The 17558-nt window shown below is 39.7% G+C and overlaps 1 long non-coding RNA gene across 15 annotated transcripts in view; it reads left to right on the forward strand.

Moving 5' to 3' along the window:
- The window catches only part of LOC122974879, a 218118-nt gene that overhangs the window by 8817 nt on the left and 191743 nt on the right, over positions 1 to 17558 (forward strand). The window contains exon 4 of one of the 15 annotated variants that reach the window (XR_006400482.1): positions 16541 to 16564. The exons of 12 other annotated variants lie outside the window; for them this stretch is intronic. This is a non-coding gene — a long non-coding RNA (uncharacterized LOC122974879). Of the gene's footprint in view, positions 1 to 5027; positions 6919 to 15694; positions 15813 to 16540; positions 16565 to 17558 lie in introns of those variants that run through there. 2 more of the 15 variants (XR_006400480.1, XR_006400479.1) reach the window with 2 other exon arrangements.

Genomic DNA, 17558 nt, shown 5'->3' on the forward strand with positions numbered 1-17558 from the left:
ATAGATAGTATTTTGTAAATACAAGTACTTTGTGACTAACTTTAAAAAGACACCACAGCACACATACACTGAGTCGGAGAACTTCAGTTAGCATCTACACTGTACTGCACACACTCTGGTATGCTATAATTTTCACACCAGGCATCTTCTCTCTCATTCGCTCTCAGTGTGATACTGCAGCCATCTGTTAATGTGCTGCAGTCTTAATTATGCTCACATCACACTAAGTCAATCAGAGGTGCGCCTGAGCCAACTGTAACACACCTAGCAGGGGCTTTACGGATCGATAAACTATCCTCCCAGGACTACTGAAGCTATACCAGCTTAGCCCTTTGCAGTCACTTAGTCTCGGCACAAGGGTTTTTTTTTGTAGAGGTGCTTTAAAAGACATGTTTGTACACACTGTATCTCAAGCTGAATATGCAGATATTGTGTCTGTGGTCATTTAGTGGTAATACCTTTTTGCATGCATTTCATCCCAAACAGTATAGATTTCTCATGGTTCACTGGTCTCATGATCAGTGATCCAGCACTGACCGCCATGTTGCTTCAGTGCACATGGAATGGTGGATGTAAAATTAGAAAAATGATATGTGTGTTGTGCTTTCACAAACCTATTTTACTCAAGTGTTGTGATATGAGTTTAATTTTGTGAAGAGCTTGGTAAAGTGGTGTACTATATTGGCTGGCCCGCCTTGTATGATTTTTGCATAGCTGTATGTGACATTTTCAAGGCGTCCGGCTTGACATCAGTTGCATTAAACATTAGCAGCAGGCTGAGCAAACTGTTGTTGACACAAAGCAGTGGTAGCAGTGAAGCCAGCAACGAACAAAAAAAGTGTATTTAAAAATAATGAGCTGCGTGGGTTCTCAGAGTGCCAGCAATATAAGCTACTTATATCATGAACCTTAACACAGATTAACATGAGGCTATCTCAGAGAGGTGGTATTTTAGTTAAATATTAGGATCCTACAGAAAAAAACAAATTGGATTTTCCTGAGCATACAACTCCTTGACAGTAATCCAAGGGGAAACATAGAGTCCTATACCATCTTATAAATAAGAAAACTTCCCACTTATACTTTCTAATTGGCTCATTTATTGTTTAGTGGGTGGCTTATTTAATGATTTCCATTTGTTTACTGCAAAATAAATAATACATGCAATGTGTTAAATAGAGTATGACTTTTCTGTGTTAAGCAGCAGAAGAGGCCTTCTCTAACACAGCAAGACTGCATGAAAGGGACATTTCTCTCACCATTAGTAACTTGTAGCGTTCATAGCTAACTTTCCATCGTTTGGATTTCATCCATCCATGGTGTAAAGAAAGGGGTTTTTAGAGAAAGGAAAAATAAAAAGGCTTATAAATGAACCTAACAGTCTGCTGGTTTAGTTTGTGAGTTATGAGGAACAACACACCCAACATGACCTTTATGCACAGTGTTACCTGGAAGTTCTGTGTAAACATAGCGCCAGGGTGTTATTGGTCTACAGCGTCAGTTTACTGGAGCGTGTAATGCGTTCTTGAAAGTAACCTTGGCATTAAATATCATTCATTCAAGCACTAATGATCAGTCTCCACCTAAAATGAGTTGGATACATGGGACGCTGTTTATTTACCTGCTGATAACTTTTCACACTTCCTAAAATTTCTGCCGTTTGCTTGTGCATGTTTCACTTAACCATTGACATTCAGCCAACCTCATTCCAAATCATCTCTTGGTTCAAAAGTTCATGTGAAGAGGCGCCGTTGTACAGAGTGTTAGTTCTCTGCCCAGTCTGCTCTCTCTCCCTCAGCGGGTTATCGGGCTCCATCGGAAGCTTGGCTCTAATCTGCCGGCTTGGGGGGGTGTTTCCTGCGTCGGGGCTGTGGCCCAATCCATCTGTCTTCATCAGTGAGCCGGGGCGGCTGTGGGCTTGGGCCAGCAGGACCCCGCTAAGCACCAGCTGCTAGCTGCCTTTTACACTGATTCCCACCAAGTGGGACATATTTACAGTACAGCAAGCTGCCCGGTAAGATTGGAGGACCTTTCAGCTCTTAGCACCTCGATTTTTCTTTTTTCTCTTGTGGTTTCGCTCTGTCTGTTTACCCCCTCAGACTGTGAATACCCTCCACAGCCTTTGCTTTATATGCCTATTTATCAGTTTCTGTATCAATGTGTCTGCCTGTCTCTCATATTTCAGGGTATAGAGGTTGACATGAGTGCAAAAAGGGTGTGCACGTCAGTTTGTTGTTGGTCCTTTGCACCAGAAAAGGCTTTTGACAGTTTACGATGGATGGGCGATATAGTTGTTGGTTTAATGATGCCATTTATTTACTTAGACTGCCAAAGATATCTCTCACAGGCACTCAGCTTGCCTCCACTAACACATGAAGCCAAACAGAAAGTTCAATCTATAGATATAAGATAATTGTTTTTTCAGATGTCATTCCCACCATGATCACTGTTGCCATGGCTTCAGTGTATGATAGAGGCTCAAACTGTTATTTTCAAACTTTTTTTCCCTCCTGAGGCTTTGTTCAAAATCACACCATCATTCACTCATTCATTACTCCCTATACAAAAGACACTCAATAGTTTATTCAGTCTTAGTTGAGCAATAAATTGAAAATTTGGACATTTATCAATCATCATTTTGTCATCACTTTCACCTTCAAGGTCACATAACAGTTATTTCTGATGGTTAGCAGAAAGTGTACATGCCATGGATACTACTTTTTTTGTTCCATTGTGGACTTTTTGAGGGTAGTATGGTGGACAGTAAATATTTCAACTGCCTGTTGCTGTGTTCTTTGCTTTGTTCCTCAACTCCTCCATCCGTTTGCCCATGTCCATCTATAACACTTTCACGATAATGATGAACTCAGCTCCTGCGTACCCCTCTCTAGCTTAAAGAAATGGTTTTGGTCACAGCTCTTAATAATTAAAAAGACAAGTTCAAGAAATATGCTGCTGAAGTGCAACGATTTGTTAATAGATAGGATGCAAAAGTGCACTACTAATACTACTACTACTTCCTCTGCTCAGTCAGTAATAGAGGCAGGTGACCCTGTAGAGTGGGTCACAGTGACTGGATTGATTTGGAGGGGCTGCTACTTAGCATGGCGAGACACTAAGCTAATTACCTCCCTCATAAACACCAGGCTGGCCTTTAGCTCCTATTGAATAAGGCCACAGGCTCTGAACGATGAGACTGAGGAGACCCAGAGGCCGGGGTTCCTTCCTATGGAAATCAATTTTGGTCTAAATGGCAATGAGATTAGCACAGTACTGATCTGATCCTTTGATTTTTTTTTTTTCTCTCTTCTTTCCAACTCCCCACAAGCTCCCCTTTCTATTTCAGCTGCCCTGGAGTATTGTCATGTGAGCAAATGTAGATTAAGTAGTGTGTCTTCATCAGACGGGAGAAGTAGTGGAAATGTCACTTGAAAGCGTACTAGCAAATCACATGATTTATTTTAAGCCATACTAGCGGCTTGACTAAAGGTGTGGCAATGTCGGTTTGTCAGTCCACCACTTTGGTTCAGACTGAAATACTGTATCTCAAACTTTACTGGATGGATTGCCATGAAATTCAGTGAAAAAATTCATGATCCCAACAGAAACCTGCTGACCTGAGTGATCCATGACTAGCATTCAAACCCCACTATGCGGTTGTTATTTTTATTTTTTAGTGACAGTCCTGTCAGCCTCAGCTCTACTAGAACTGTGCTAAATAGAAAATGTTACTATGCTAGCACGCTAATATAGGGAGCATTGAAAACATTATAAATGCTAAACAACAGCATTGTGAGTATGTTAGCATTTAGCTCAAGGCACTGCTAGTACAGCCTTACAGAGCCAATAGCATGGCTATAGATTCTTTGTGTTGCACAAATTCTGTAACACTTATTTAACAAGAAAGTGTCACGTGATCTGTTTTACTAAAAAAACCTTGTCAAAGTGGCTTAAAATTGTTAGCATGTGAAGCACGTGCATGTCAACATGTAGCACAATAAAATAGTTTTAAAAAAAAACAGATATCCAATATCAATACAATATCCTCGTCTACTAAAAACAATCCCATTCCTTGTGAAGTATTGTTTGAATGATACAATGGCAAATGAAGTTTGTCTTGTAAATTATTCCAATATGAAAAGGCAGTTTTGCTAAAGTCTAGAGGAGCCATTTAAGATTGTTCATAGCATGTGTACCTCAATACAATCCATAGACAAATGTTGATGACAGCAACAGAATTCATCTTGTAAAATAAAATAAGCTTTAGTGTGACATACCACAGCATGTTACCGCACATGTGATATTTTGCTCTACACACTTACCTGGCAAAGATGGAGATTGTATGTCCTCTGTGATTGCAGCAAGAGCCATCAACTGCATGCTCTCCTACAGCGTATGCAGTTGATGCTCCGGGAAATAATGAAATATACCTGCTGGCGTTCTTTCATGTGCCGGTCTCGTCTTGATGTTTTCAACAGCGAGGGATGAGGGTAATACACTCTAGCGTTGGCAGTCACGCTACAATAAAGCACGATGTGTGACAACAGCATCGCTCCGATTGATACTGATAGTACAATGACATTTCTTGGCAGGCCAATAAAAGAAAATGTCTGCCCACCATCTCCAGCGCTGCTCATCCTATAGTGAGTCAACATGATCCCATGGGCAGGGTTGAATGGGAGCCTAGGCATGCATGTACTGTACATATGTGTTTGGTACAGTATGATGTGATTGCATTCTCATAATGGTTTGTGTGTGTGTGTGTGTGTGTGTGTGTGTGTGTGCTGGGGTTCCTCTGACAAATGGAAAGGTGAGTGTACACCCGTGCCCGTTGAGCACTTGAGGTATTTCATAGCTAATTCTCTATTTATATGTTTCAGTCACACCAACCAAACTCTACTACAAGTGACATGTCCTGTAAATAAATGTGTGGCTTAGTGAAGTGCCTATTTAACTATGGTTTATTTTGACTGCTGTGAGCATACAGTATTTAATAATCTTTTTTCTATGCGCGTGTGTTGATACAGACTTTGGTGTGAATCAGAGGAATCGCAGCCTCTGCAACCATCTGAACAGGTTCTGCAATATGTACAGCAAGGGGAGAGGTGGCGTCGAGTGGGAATAGGCCGCTCTGTCTGGAAGAGAACAAAAGACAGATCCTACCTCAGGTTTCATTCTCACACATGATATATTAGACGGCACATCAGCTTCTCTTCTGCCCACCTTCATTTCTCTGGGGTTGTGGTACTGCGACAGTGAGCATCAGAGGCTAATTGTGTTGGATCTAGACACAGTGAATCTGCATGGGCCTCCAATTCTCTTTCTTTTTGGCATATCTGTCTTATTTTTTAGTTTGTCCAAGGGCGACTGCATGCAATTGTCATTGGATTAGGCAATGCAGAGCCTTTTTTTATTATCAGTATTGGACCCACTCTAGTCATCACTTGATTGATGTCTGCTTTTTTTTGCCTTTCACCTATGTTGAAACATAGCCAAAACACTGCTTTCCTGCAGAATGTTACTCGGTTTTTCGTCATTTTCTCATAATCTTACTCTTTTTTTCCCCTCTCTCTCTCTCTCTGAGGGATTATCCCTGAACCTTAAGCTCGTGTTCCATCCTAACTGTGTCAAACTCTTAAGATATGCAGTAAACAACGCTGGCATTGGAAAGCAGAGTAGAACAGAGACTGTGCCATATGTGCTGTGCTAGGGACAACATGCATGTTTCTCTATGAAGATGCTTTAAAATGTTAATTGTTGTGCTCTGTGTTTAATCATGGGAGAGAACCTGCCTCCTAAATATAGCAGTGCTTCCTGTCCGTGCTCACTCAAACGAACAGGGCTGATTTATATTGCATAGGGATGACATTAAAGACAGCTTCCCTACAGGATTCTAACACCAATATTCTATGCACATTTTCAAAGCAGCATTGAGCTAAAAGCTGTCCAGGAAGCTCTGTGTAGAAAGCAAACACAGAAGAAAATCAAGCAAAATTTGAAACGGAACATAAAAGGCCTTTTGTCTCTCATGTTTTCCTCCTTTCTCTTCCGGCTCCAAGCACACCTCCATCTCCCAATCCCACCTCCATCTTGCTCAAAAAGCTGCATCTCCCATCAATGCCCCCCCCCTCCAAACCCCCCCCTCTCTCCATCTCTCCTCCAGCAGTTGATTTATTATGCCTGTTACTCAGTGAGGGCATCATAGCACCGCTGAAAGCAGCATGCCGTTTGCAGGGCACCAGCGGCGCCTTTGTCTGCGAGGCACGCAGCTACCAGCAGGCCTTTGGATGCTTGTTGCCTTTTCCACTCTCAAATTTGATTGCTGCAGAGAAATGAAAGCCATATCATACCACACCTCACGTGGGGTGCAGAAATGAATATTTCCTCTCTTTTACTCACAGCTTGGTTCATCTCCTTTCTTTAAAGACCGGTGAACTCCAATCTGGAGGTAGTATCAGATGGAATTTGTCTTTGTGTCTGCTGTGAACGGTTATAGTCAATGACGTTGATTTCACAGTGTGCCAGATTTCACTAGGCTCTGAGTAATTTCTTAAAACTGCACAGTTACCAGTGTCTGCCACTTAAACACCACTGATGTGTGATAAATTATGATACTTTTCTGTTCTGTTTGATCCGAATGAATATAAAAAATGTGAAAGAAATTGGAAATAAATTACTGTGCTGGTTTTGCAGTTCTTGATGTTTAGGCGGATTTTACAGTGCACTGCCCCAGACTCGTTATCAGTGCAGAGGAGCAGAAACCTTTAAAGAATGAAACTTAATCATTTAGCATAGTGTTTCTGTCTGATTGCTTTGAATGTAGCTATAGATATGATGCGCCCCATTCATATGCCTCTTTTTGTTGGCAATGGGACAGATAAACAATATTCTTTGCAATAAATTCCAAGTATATGAGAATAACTATTCTATTTTTTTCTATTTACTGCACAATATCCTCATCTTATCAAATAGGTTTAGTCTATAATTGAGTTCTCAATGCACTATTACACGCTTCCAGTGCACTAAGAATATTTCAGTCTGTTGCTGAAATATTATAATAATGTTGCTCCATGTGTGCTGGATGTGTAAATATGCAACCATTTGGATTATTTTATAGTATTATACTCTTTAAACTGGCCTTCATGTTTTTCTTGGTGAAGAAAATCCTTTTCGTCATGTGACAATTTTTAAAATGAACAGTCACTAATGACTGATGGACTGATGGTTGACTCTTGGACCTTAAGAAATGAACTATTCTTTCACGTTCAGATGGAGAACACTGTGGTGTCAGAGAACTTTCACAATTAGTCATCTTCAAAGTGATTTGACACCCAGAGGAGCAACCTAATGGTACAGGTTCTTATTCATTATAGAGATCTGCGGACTTGTTGTTTTCGTGGCTCAGATGTCAGGATAGAGGGGAGCCACAACACACTGACCCCATCTGAAAAACAGCTTGTTTGTTCTAATTAGAGACACCGATGACATAGAGTCAGCCACAGAAATGAAAGTGGAAATTTTCACCTATGTTTATCACTGCGTCTCAGGTTTGAAGATATACTAATTCTTAATTCATGAGGGCAAACAAACATGCCAAATGTAAGCCTGGGTTTTATTTGTGCGAGGGAGCAAATCCTCAGGGACTTTCAAGTGATGGGAGACCAATTAATGTAGTCTGTGGCTGTGCGCAAATATGCTGTCAAGGCAGCTGTTTGTTGTGGAGCATTTTACCCTACTGTAATAAGTTAAACCTGCAAGAATTGGTTGACCTCTAGAAAATTAATTAATTAGTGTCAACAACCAAATTCATAGAGTGAAACACTGAAACTGTTGCAGCAAAAATCGATGACGCATACATCAGAATCAACTTTAAAAAGTGCAAAGGGCTTTATAAATCATTTGGCTCTGTAATTTACTTTGAACATAAAGAGGGAAGCAATACATGCAGGGAATTAGTTGACTCAAACAGCACTCACACTTGCAATTATTTGGACTGTGTGGTGCTTGGATGCGCATTCATTATCGGTGAGATTTTGTATGCGTTAGGTAGGATTCACACAGTCCCTCTTCCCCCAACAGGTGTTATTTCCCTTTGGGAGGCTGAAAATGGGGCTGTTAATGAACTCACTGCCAATCCCACACATGTAGCTCTCTGTCAACACTTCCTTTACAGGAATAATCTAAGTGGTCTGGGAAGTCGCAAGTTCTCACTTTGCATGCATGTGTGAGCAGTGGTATACTTGTTTGTGTGAAACTTAACAGCAGCTCCTCACACTCGACACATTCACACTGCCACATGAGAGGGAACCGAGGATTGGTTATATGAGTATATGAGACTAAGTGCAGGATCATTTGCACTTTGCATCACCAGTGCCAATAAATGATGTCCACAACTAGTGTTCAAAATAGTTTAACAAAAATTCAAAATCGAATGTACATACAGAGATTTATTTACAACAGAAGTAAAAGTTGTAGACTTGACGGGTTGCTTCAATCAATATGCTTGTAGGCCAGTCAAAACTGTTACTAAAACTCCTCTCCTTTCATAATTTAATGTGGTTTGATTTCTATAATTTAGTACATTGTAGAGATGGTGACGTCACTGCTACATGTTTCAGCGACATCTAGCTGCTCTCTCCATGACTTGTATAAATATCAGCCTGCTGTTGTTTATTTATCGTTCCGACGTCTGTTATACCTCCTGCAGATGCCAGTACAACCTTTATCCTCTGTCCTATAAAACTCTGCTTTGTTGCATGGGCACCTTCAAAATGTAGGACAGAGGATAAGGCAATCTGTTTATAAGCACTTGAAATAACTTTACATAATAATTACTTAAAATGCTTAGATAATAAGATAGTCGTCATTACATAATTACTTATCTAAGTAGATCACATATAATTAATTACTTAGATAATTAGCCTACTGTGGTACTACTCAACACTATACTATAAACTATATACAACTTTGTTTCAACGTCTTACTTTTCAACATTGAATAAACTGTAGATTGCATTCAATTCAATTATAATCTGTTTTGCAATTGGATCAACATACAGTATAGCAATACTGACTGAGTCAGTGATTTATATATTCAGTGTTTTCAATGCATTGTTCAAGTTTTGATTATATGTATGCTGTGCATAACTTGCAATACTACTATCCCTATACCATATACACAACAATAAACACCTCTAAATAACTCAGTGGTAAAGCCTGAATGTGATCAAATGAGACTTCCTGGAGAGAGATTATGGCACCTTCCTGAATAAATATGAGGGAAAGCAGCTGTTACAATTTGTCTTTCATAGATGGAAAGACGTTCTTTCACAGACATAGTCAGACATCCAAACTGTTCTATCTGTAGTGTAGGAGTGTGAGCCACATTGTATGGGAACCAATACACAAACCACTGTTTTAGAGAGGGAGGAACTGCTCAGTAAAACACAAAACAAACAAAATGAAGTTCTACTCCAGGCAATTATTAAAGGCCCCATTTAATGAAAAAATGGGGTGTGGGAAAACATACTACAACAGCTAAATCCCAACTTTTTTCCCCTGTTAATTCCTGAATGTTGTTAAAACAAAATTTTAAACTGTTTAACACCAACAATAAAAAGAGACAAATACACCCTTAAAAAAGTGTCATGGGTCTTTAAAGTCTTCATTTCTTATGGCCACCACCACCCATCCTCTCCGGTGCATACTTCAGGTATTTTGTCATGGTCTCCATTACTCTCTGGGCCTCCTCAGCCGTGACAAGTGCTGGATCTCCTGCATCAGTTTCTAGTACTCCAGGTATGATTGTTCCTGCAGAGAGGGAGGAAGATTTTGGGGAAAAACAAACAAACAATTAACAGTCATAGAATTGAATACAGGAATATGTATTTTGTAGTCATATTTCAGACCTTTAAATGAAATGTGTGAGTGAATTTTATAGTCAACCTACCTCTTGCAGTTTCTGCATGGTTGACTGTCTTCTTTGGTCCAGCAGACTCTCCTCCTTCCCATCTGCATACACACAAACACCCACACCCAAACAGAAATGCAAAATGTATGATATAAGGAATGGCAGCTCGCATGAGTACAAATGAGTCTTTTTGCTTGCACTAACTGGTCTCACAAATAACACACATGGTACCTTGATAACCATGTTTGGCTAGCTCAGCCTGTAGTTTCTCCTCGTTGCTTTTAACAGCCTGCCGGAAGTCCTGATCCTTCTTGTAGCCACTGTCCATCTTTTTCACCTCTGCCTGCTCGGTCTTCAGCTCAGCCTGGGGATGCTTCAGGGTCATTTTGGGCCTGGACAGAAAGGAGGAGGACAGAGACAAGATATATTAACTCTGTTAGAAATCTATGATAAGACTATTACAAGACCATTATAACGTCAGAGATCAAGTCTGTTAAAGGGAAACTCTTGTATTTTTCAACCTGGACCCTATTTTCCCATCATCTTTGGTCTAAGTGACTAATGGGGACAAAACTTTTTGAAACTGGTCCAGTATTGAATGAGAGCGCTTCAGCTGGCAGCTGCAAAATGGACTGTAGTGTAATCCTTGGGGGCAATTGCACCCATCAATGTACGTCCACTATAAGTGCCTGTTTTTGCCACTGACAGGCTCAGATTGTTATTATAAGTGTCTGACAATGAAAATAACCACAGGAACTAGCCACTTACCTTGTACTGACTCATTTCAGCAGTCAGTACCTATACTACAATTGTCTTTTGAGTCTCCCATGTTGTGGCTGTGGCCAAATAGGTTATGTTCCTCACCACTGACTTCACTTGAGCTGTCTGCGTGACTGTCTTCATGACTCAAACGGTCAGTGTTAGTGACTGATGACCCACCCATTGATCCAGCTAAGGACCGAAAGAAAGAACTACAGTGAGTGAGAAACAAGGAGGGGTGTGACGGTCCATGACCCAAACAATTACTGTCAAAATAGTTGAAATAATCCACTCACTATTATTAAAATATGCACCGTTATTACTGTAGTGAAATGATACCGCATCTCCCCATCCCCCTCCCCTCTCTGTGATGGTCGGCTATTCACTCCACCTTTGAGTGAAGCCGTTCAGAACAACAATAAAAACATTTGATTTCTGAAGTGGTCAGACAGCATGTCGTAAGAACCAGTTCTGAGAAAAAAATGTAGTTAAAGTATTGCAATAAAAGTACTGGTTTGGTCCCTCTGACTGATAAATTATTATATATGACATCATTAGATTATTAATACTGAAGCATCAGTGTGTAAGCAGCATGTTACTGTTGTAGCTGCTGGAGGTGGAGCTACTTTGAACTACTTTATATATAGTTAGACCATAAATCAGCATGCCAACAGCTGCCAGCAGGTGTCCTGACTCCTTGCAAGAAAAATAAAGGTTGTTTTTCTTTTTCCACTGCAGCACAACTAAACTGTTTCAGTAAGAGTTTTGGCCAGTGAGCCATTGTTGGATGTTTACATTTTTCAAAATAAAGGACCAAAATATTATTTTCTACCTTTGTTTTTTTTGTACTGAAATCATACTGAACTGTGACCTCAAAACCGAGGTACACACCGAACTGTGAATTTTGTGTACCGTTTTTTGTACCCCTAGAAACAAGGGAACAGAATGATAGCACATGATAGCATGTGATAACACACATCTGTACTTAATTTTCTGCTATCATTCCCACCTATGATTGAAACTGCAGGTTCCTTCTTGCAAGATGTACGGTCTAGAGCATTCTTGAACTGGGCCACTCCCTTCAGCACATTACAAAGCTTGGTTCACATAAAGGGGCTGCTGCAGTTTTGGCTCAGCCACAGGCTCTCTAAGACTGCCTGCAGAGCAAACAAATTGAACCGTGTCATCCTTCAAATTGTTATTGTGGTTTAAAATTTTATACTTACAGTGAAATGTTTAAGAAAATGCTAGTGCAAGTGGTCTTGAGCTTTAGGTATCTCATTATAAGCAAGTGTTAGGTGGCATATGGCTTTGTTGTAGTATCCATATGTGATGGCATTCGGATGAGCTCCAGCTTTCTTCATTTCAACCAGGACTTGCACCACAGAGCTGCATCAGCATTCTATAACACACCTGAAAGCCAGAGAGAAGACAAAACATTGAACATTAATTAGTCTTGGATTTGAACATTAACAGTTCATAAAAAGTAACATAAAATCTGTACATGAAAATGATGATAAACCTTATATCTATTAGTGATAAATAATGTGCCCATGCCTCATCCAGCACCTCCACCTCAGTGGTCCTCATCTTTAAGAGGATGTTGTACACCTGTTGCATGGCTCAGCTTTTAGACTTGGCCAGTCATACAGCTGCTGGCAGGCAGATGAACGACGGCTGTAGCAGTGACTGAACAGGCAACGGGCCCACAGCGGAGGGTTGGAATAGAAACACTTAGCCAACTTGTATGCTAGCTTGATTTCCTGTCAGATAAAGCAGACATTTAAATCAGTTTTACAGAAGATGAAGAGAGTTCATTTTTGACACAGGTTTGGGTTAGTGCAACACCCAGTCCTTACAGGCAGTAAAAGATGTGTGTATCTGAGAGAGGGTTCAGATCCGTTTTCAGCTGGTGGTTTAGGGGGCATGACGAAGACGGTGTGCTCACTCCTCTGGGACTCGTCAAGCTCCAGCAATCTCATGTCCTCAGACAACTCTCCGTCAACCTCAAGTGAGGATCACATCCAGAAAATGAAAACTATGCCTTGAGTTTTACAAAGAGCACACTCCTGCATGCATGTACTGTGTAGGCAATTTCCTGTCTGATGGCAGAAACTAAACAAGTTCAGTGATTTTAAGATAAAAACAAAAATGAGACGAAATGAGGTTACACATTGATACGTCACTCATCTGTTTCGAGCTATCATATTTGACACCTTCAAAATTGTAAATGCATTCTAGATTTTTTTAAGAAAACCTAAATTCTACAAGTACATAGTCCATTAAAATCTTGACTGCAACTAATCACATCAAACAGTTATTTGTTTTAAAACAGCCATGGTTATCTTAAAAGAAGAAAATGTGCAACATATCTATATTTGAAGCTAAAAAGAGACTAGGCAGATAAATAGAAGTAGTACAGAAACATTTTTTGGCCTGGGACTGAAAGTAGGTGGGAGAACAGGTGGTGCTGGAGCTGAGCAGAAGTAAGTCAACAATACTGAACATATTCATGTTGATGGGTTGATACTTTCATAACCAGATGTTTGCAGAATGATACTACAACAGTACAGGGATATACCAGTGAAATAAAGAGATTCAGTGTGCCGTGGGTCTGTCAGAGGTCTGGTAAAGGTCTGGCAACTTTCATTCAATGGTATGTTAGGGCTAGGTGGAGGTATAGCTGGAGTCGGGGAGAGATTGGTGCTTCTCCTCTGGCTCCCTTCCTCTGGCTCACTGCCAGAGTCTGTATCACCAAAGATGTGTCTAACAAACAAAGCAAAACACCTCAAGGCCTAGTTAATAATGTGGCATGTGCAACACAAAAACTAGTTGAGACAATAGAAAATTGCACCTGCAAGCAGCTTTAAAATTTTGAAAATGGTAAAAGTCAACCAGACACGCCAAATATTCAATTAGTTGACACTATGAGTCTGCACTACGAATCCCTATGTGACTTCTAAAGTACTGCAGTCCAAAATATTTTTAATGCTTAATGCAAGACCATTGCTTACTTTACCATTTGATATTTGGTGCATATTGCTGCAACAGCAAAAGACAAAATGATTAGTCTTTCAATACCTGCTATGTGAGACCTCTGATTAAGTATCTGCCTACAGTAAATGGTCTTGTATTTTCAAATATTGTATATGTTTTACATGTCTGCAAATACCAAAATTTGGCTTAATTTTTCTTTTCCTAATTACTTCTGTTATCTGTTTGTAACTCTGAGGTATTATGGGTCAGTATGGCCCTCAGCTTTTCTCTTGCCTTTAGGTAATCACTAGAATTGAGAAAAGATAAATTATTAGTCTACCTCTCCAAACTGTGTCCAAAATCATTTACTGTTAACTATAAAGTACACTAGTGGGTCCATTTTGGTGGCAGTGGTGTTGTTTGACTATTCTAGTAAGTTATTACTAGGGCTGTCCTGATCAGGTTGGCCTTGATAGGGATTGAGTCCTTTGATAATGGGTAAATGGTAATGTTAAATTAATGATAATTAATGTTAATTGACCTAGAAACAGACATTTATACATACTCAGTAAGCAAATCATTAATCATTTAATACTGGATAGTTCCATTAGTTATGGAATCAGTAAATTTCCGTGCATAATTTAGTTAAATTAGGTCTCTAAATTGATCCTTACCAGATCTTGAGAGGACTTGAACATTGTACTGTTTCCAGTCTGGTCCTGGCTCCTCCCCTTTTTGGACAGCTCTGTTGATGCATTCGTCACTGCAGTTTGGCCACCAAGTCACACCATATTCAAACCACAAGTCTGATATAATAATTGTCAGTCTTGGCCTCAGTAAATTTCACAACTATATATAACTGGAAAGGAAAAAAAATAGAAATTAAAATTATCATTATTTCAAACCCTTGTTTTAGTGGCTATTGGCTATTATCTCCAATGGCCATTTATCTGCAATAGCCAGTGAATGTATTTACATTGAGTAATTATCTATCTTTATAGTAGTTTTTATTGTCACTGTCAGAGTCTGCCTTTCATGCTCAAATTCTGCACACACTGAGATTCACAGGAAATTATGCATTCATCTACTCCAGAAATACTGTTTGTATCTCATTGATAGAAGCCTCCCTGTTTACTGATAGCTAGCTCTCAGAGTAGTGTTACTTTATTGCTAACACAAACGAGGGCTGTCAGCGAATATTCTAAATTCAATTACGTAATCAAAGACAACTGACATTCGATTGTGAAAATTGATTCTTTTGTGACTTGATTGTGAAAAATTGCAGCACTAGTGCGGCTGTCTGCCTCATGAGTTCTCGTGTGGGCCTGGGTCACTGCACTGAATGCACTGCATGACGGACAGGAGTCACACAACGTCACTTTGATTGATTGAAAATGAAATGTAGGTCGAGCTGAAACAAGCGAATAGTTTAACACATCCATTTGGTAATGATGGTAGAGAGTTCACAACCCAACTCAGCCGCAGATAGAGTGATTTGCAATCCGAGCAATCTGAGGGCGTTTTCACACCAGTTTGCTTTGGTCTGTATCAGTGGATGAGTTGCTACTTTGTAGCATTTTCCCTTTGGTTCAGTTTGGTTTCATACAGCAATATTTCAAGGAAACCATGTATCAACATAGCCATGTGGAAATTGTCACTCTGTTCATTGGTCAGAAATCTCATGGAGTTGGCGGGTGGAGAAAGAAGAGTTTGTTTTTCAGAAATGGCAGATGGGCTACTACAACATTCATAAAGGACTTGATTTTCCTTCTCGTCTTTGTAAAACAGAAAAAAAAACAAAATATATGAACAGTAGCACTCAGGAATACAAAGTTGTACTTATTCCACACAAGAGTCTGGATTAAGCAAGTAAAATGGTCTTTGAACATATTTTCTATCAGCAATAAGGTGGACTACTGTTATTATTGAAATAAACAGCGTCTCTCTCTCTCCTCACTGCTTTCCACACCTCCGTAGTGCTGAAAAATGCATAGCAGCGGCTTCTTTCAACTGTTTTTTATTATTAGTAATCGTATTCTTATCTATCTAGGTTGGATCGTGATCATACCACAAACGAACTGTACAAGAGTTTGTTTGTAACCAGACCAAGACCACCTCTTCAACAAGGTCTCTGTCCAGTTGTTACAAAGTACTTTGCAATTATCAAGATCATCAAGATAATCAAGATAAACAACTGTTGTGTGGAAAACTGCCCCGTGTGTGCAGCGTGAGATCACTCTGTCTTACCAACCATTCATATCTCTGGCTTGTTGGTTTAGTAACCTATGTTTGATCAATCAAGTTGTCTGAAGTGTGACTATTAGTTTGCTCTAAGCCATAGTCAAAGTCTATCTTTGTGAAACCAACCCCAAATGGCTAGCAGCAACAAGACAAAAGGTGGGGCAAATGAAAAAGAATGAGCTATGTGGGTTGTACCTCTACCAGCCATCTCAGTGTACTGATATCATGAACCTCATCCTAGTTTTACATAACTTAATCTGTAAAATTTCAGTTCATTACTGAGAACCATCAACCTCCAGACAAACAAATGTTTCCCTTCAGCTCCTGACAGACATTTGAGGGAAAGCACTTGATTATAAAAAGCTTAAACATGAAATTTGTTATAACAACATTGAAATTTCAAAATACTCACAATTGTACACTGATCAACTCTACTTAAGCTCATTAAGATGACATGTATAGTTTATGAATTATGTAATACATTAATGTTCACGGAGGTGCATTCAGTCCTATTGTATTTATATCTCAGCACCTGAACACAGTACAAACTGTGTTGAAAATGCTTAGTATTGCACACTGATCAACTGTACTTAAGCTTAAGATGTCATGTACATTAAGTTTATGAGTTACATAATGCATGAATCACCACACTCAGGTTACCGCTGTGAAATTAGTGGCCATGAAGTTGCCAGAATGTGCCAGAGCAATTCAACACAACACCAGAAACAAACCAACTACAAGTATAGTGGTGAGTAAACCTCTCTCTTAGCTAGCCACTAATAATATATTGTGTGAGTATCCGTAGCATCAGAGTGCATATGACATCTTAACGTAGAGATGGTACATGGAAAACTGTTAAAAATATGGTTGTTCAGACTACAGCGTGTCTAAGTCACATCAGTATAACATGGTGTCAGAATAAATCACGGAGAAAAAGAGAAGACAAGCCACCGTCAAATTTAAGCCTACAAGGTAATCTTGCTGAAAACTGGGAATTATGGATCCAGAAGTTTGAGCTGTTTTGCACCACTAGCGGTATAGCTGAAAAGTCAGAGAGAGTGTGGTGTGCTACGGGAGAAGGCAATCAAGGTTTGCAACACATTTGTCTTCCAAGATAAAGATAAAGATAAAATTGAAGTGTTAAAGAAAAAGTTTCAGGACTACCGCAAACCTAGGAAAAACCTACAGTACATCTGATACATGTTTTTTTTACAAAGGCTCAAGGACCAGCAGAGACCATAAATATAGATTTGAAAAACAAGGCTAAAGACTGTGAGTTTGGACAACTGCATGACTCTTTGATACATGACAGGATTGTATATGGCATGAGAGATGATCAAGTGAGAGGCAGGCTATGGAGAGAGGCAGATCTTACCTTTGAAAAGGCAATTGATGTCTGCCATGCCAGTGAGATCATGTCAAGTCAGGTAAAGTGCTCAATGAAGAATGAAGTGCACAAAATAAAAACTGAAAACTGCCAAGACACAGAGACGAAAAGAGTAGGACAAAGCCAGTACCACAGGATGATCATATGGAAACTAACTGCAACATATGTGGTTATAAACATGGATACAGAAAAAGTCCACCATTTGATCAGACATGTCAGTTATGCCAGAAAATAAATTTTGCAAAGATGTGTAAATCACAGGGCCATGCGAGGAAAATGTATGCTT

The sequence above is a fragment of the Thunnus albacares genome, chromosome 23 (genome assembly GCF_914725855.1).
Source record: "Thunnus albacares chromosome 23, fThuAlb1.1, whole genome shotgun sequence".
Classification (NCBI taxonomy): domain Eukaryota; kingdom Metazoa; phylum Chordata; class Actinopteri; order Scombriformes; family Scombridae; genus Thunnus; species Thunnus albacares.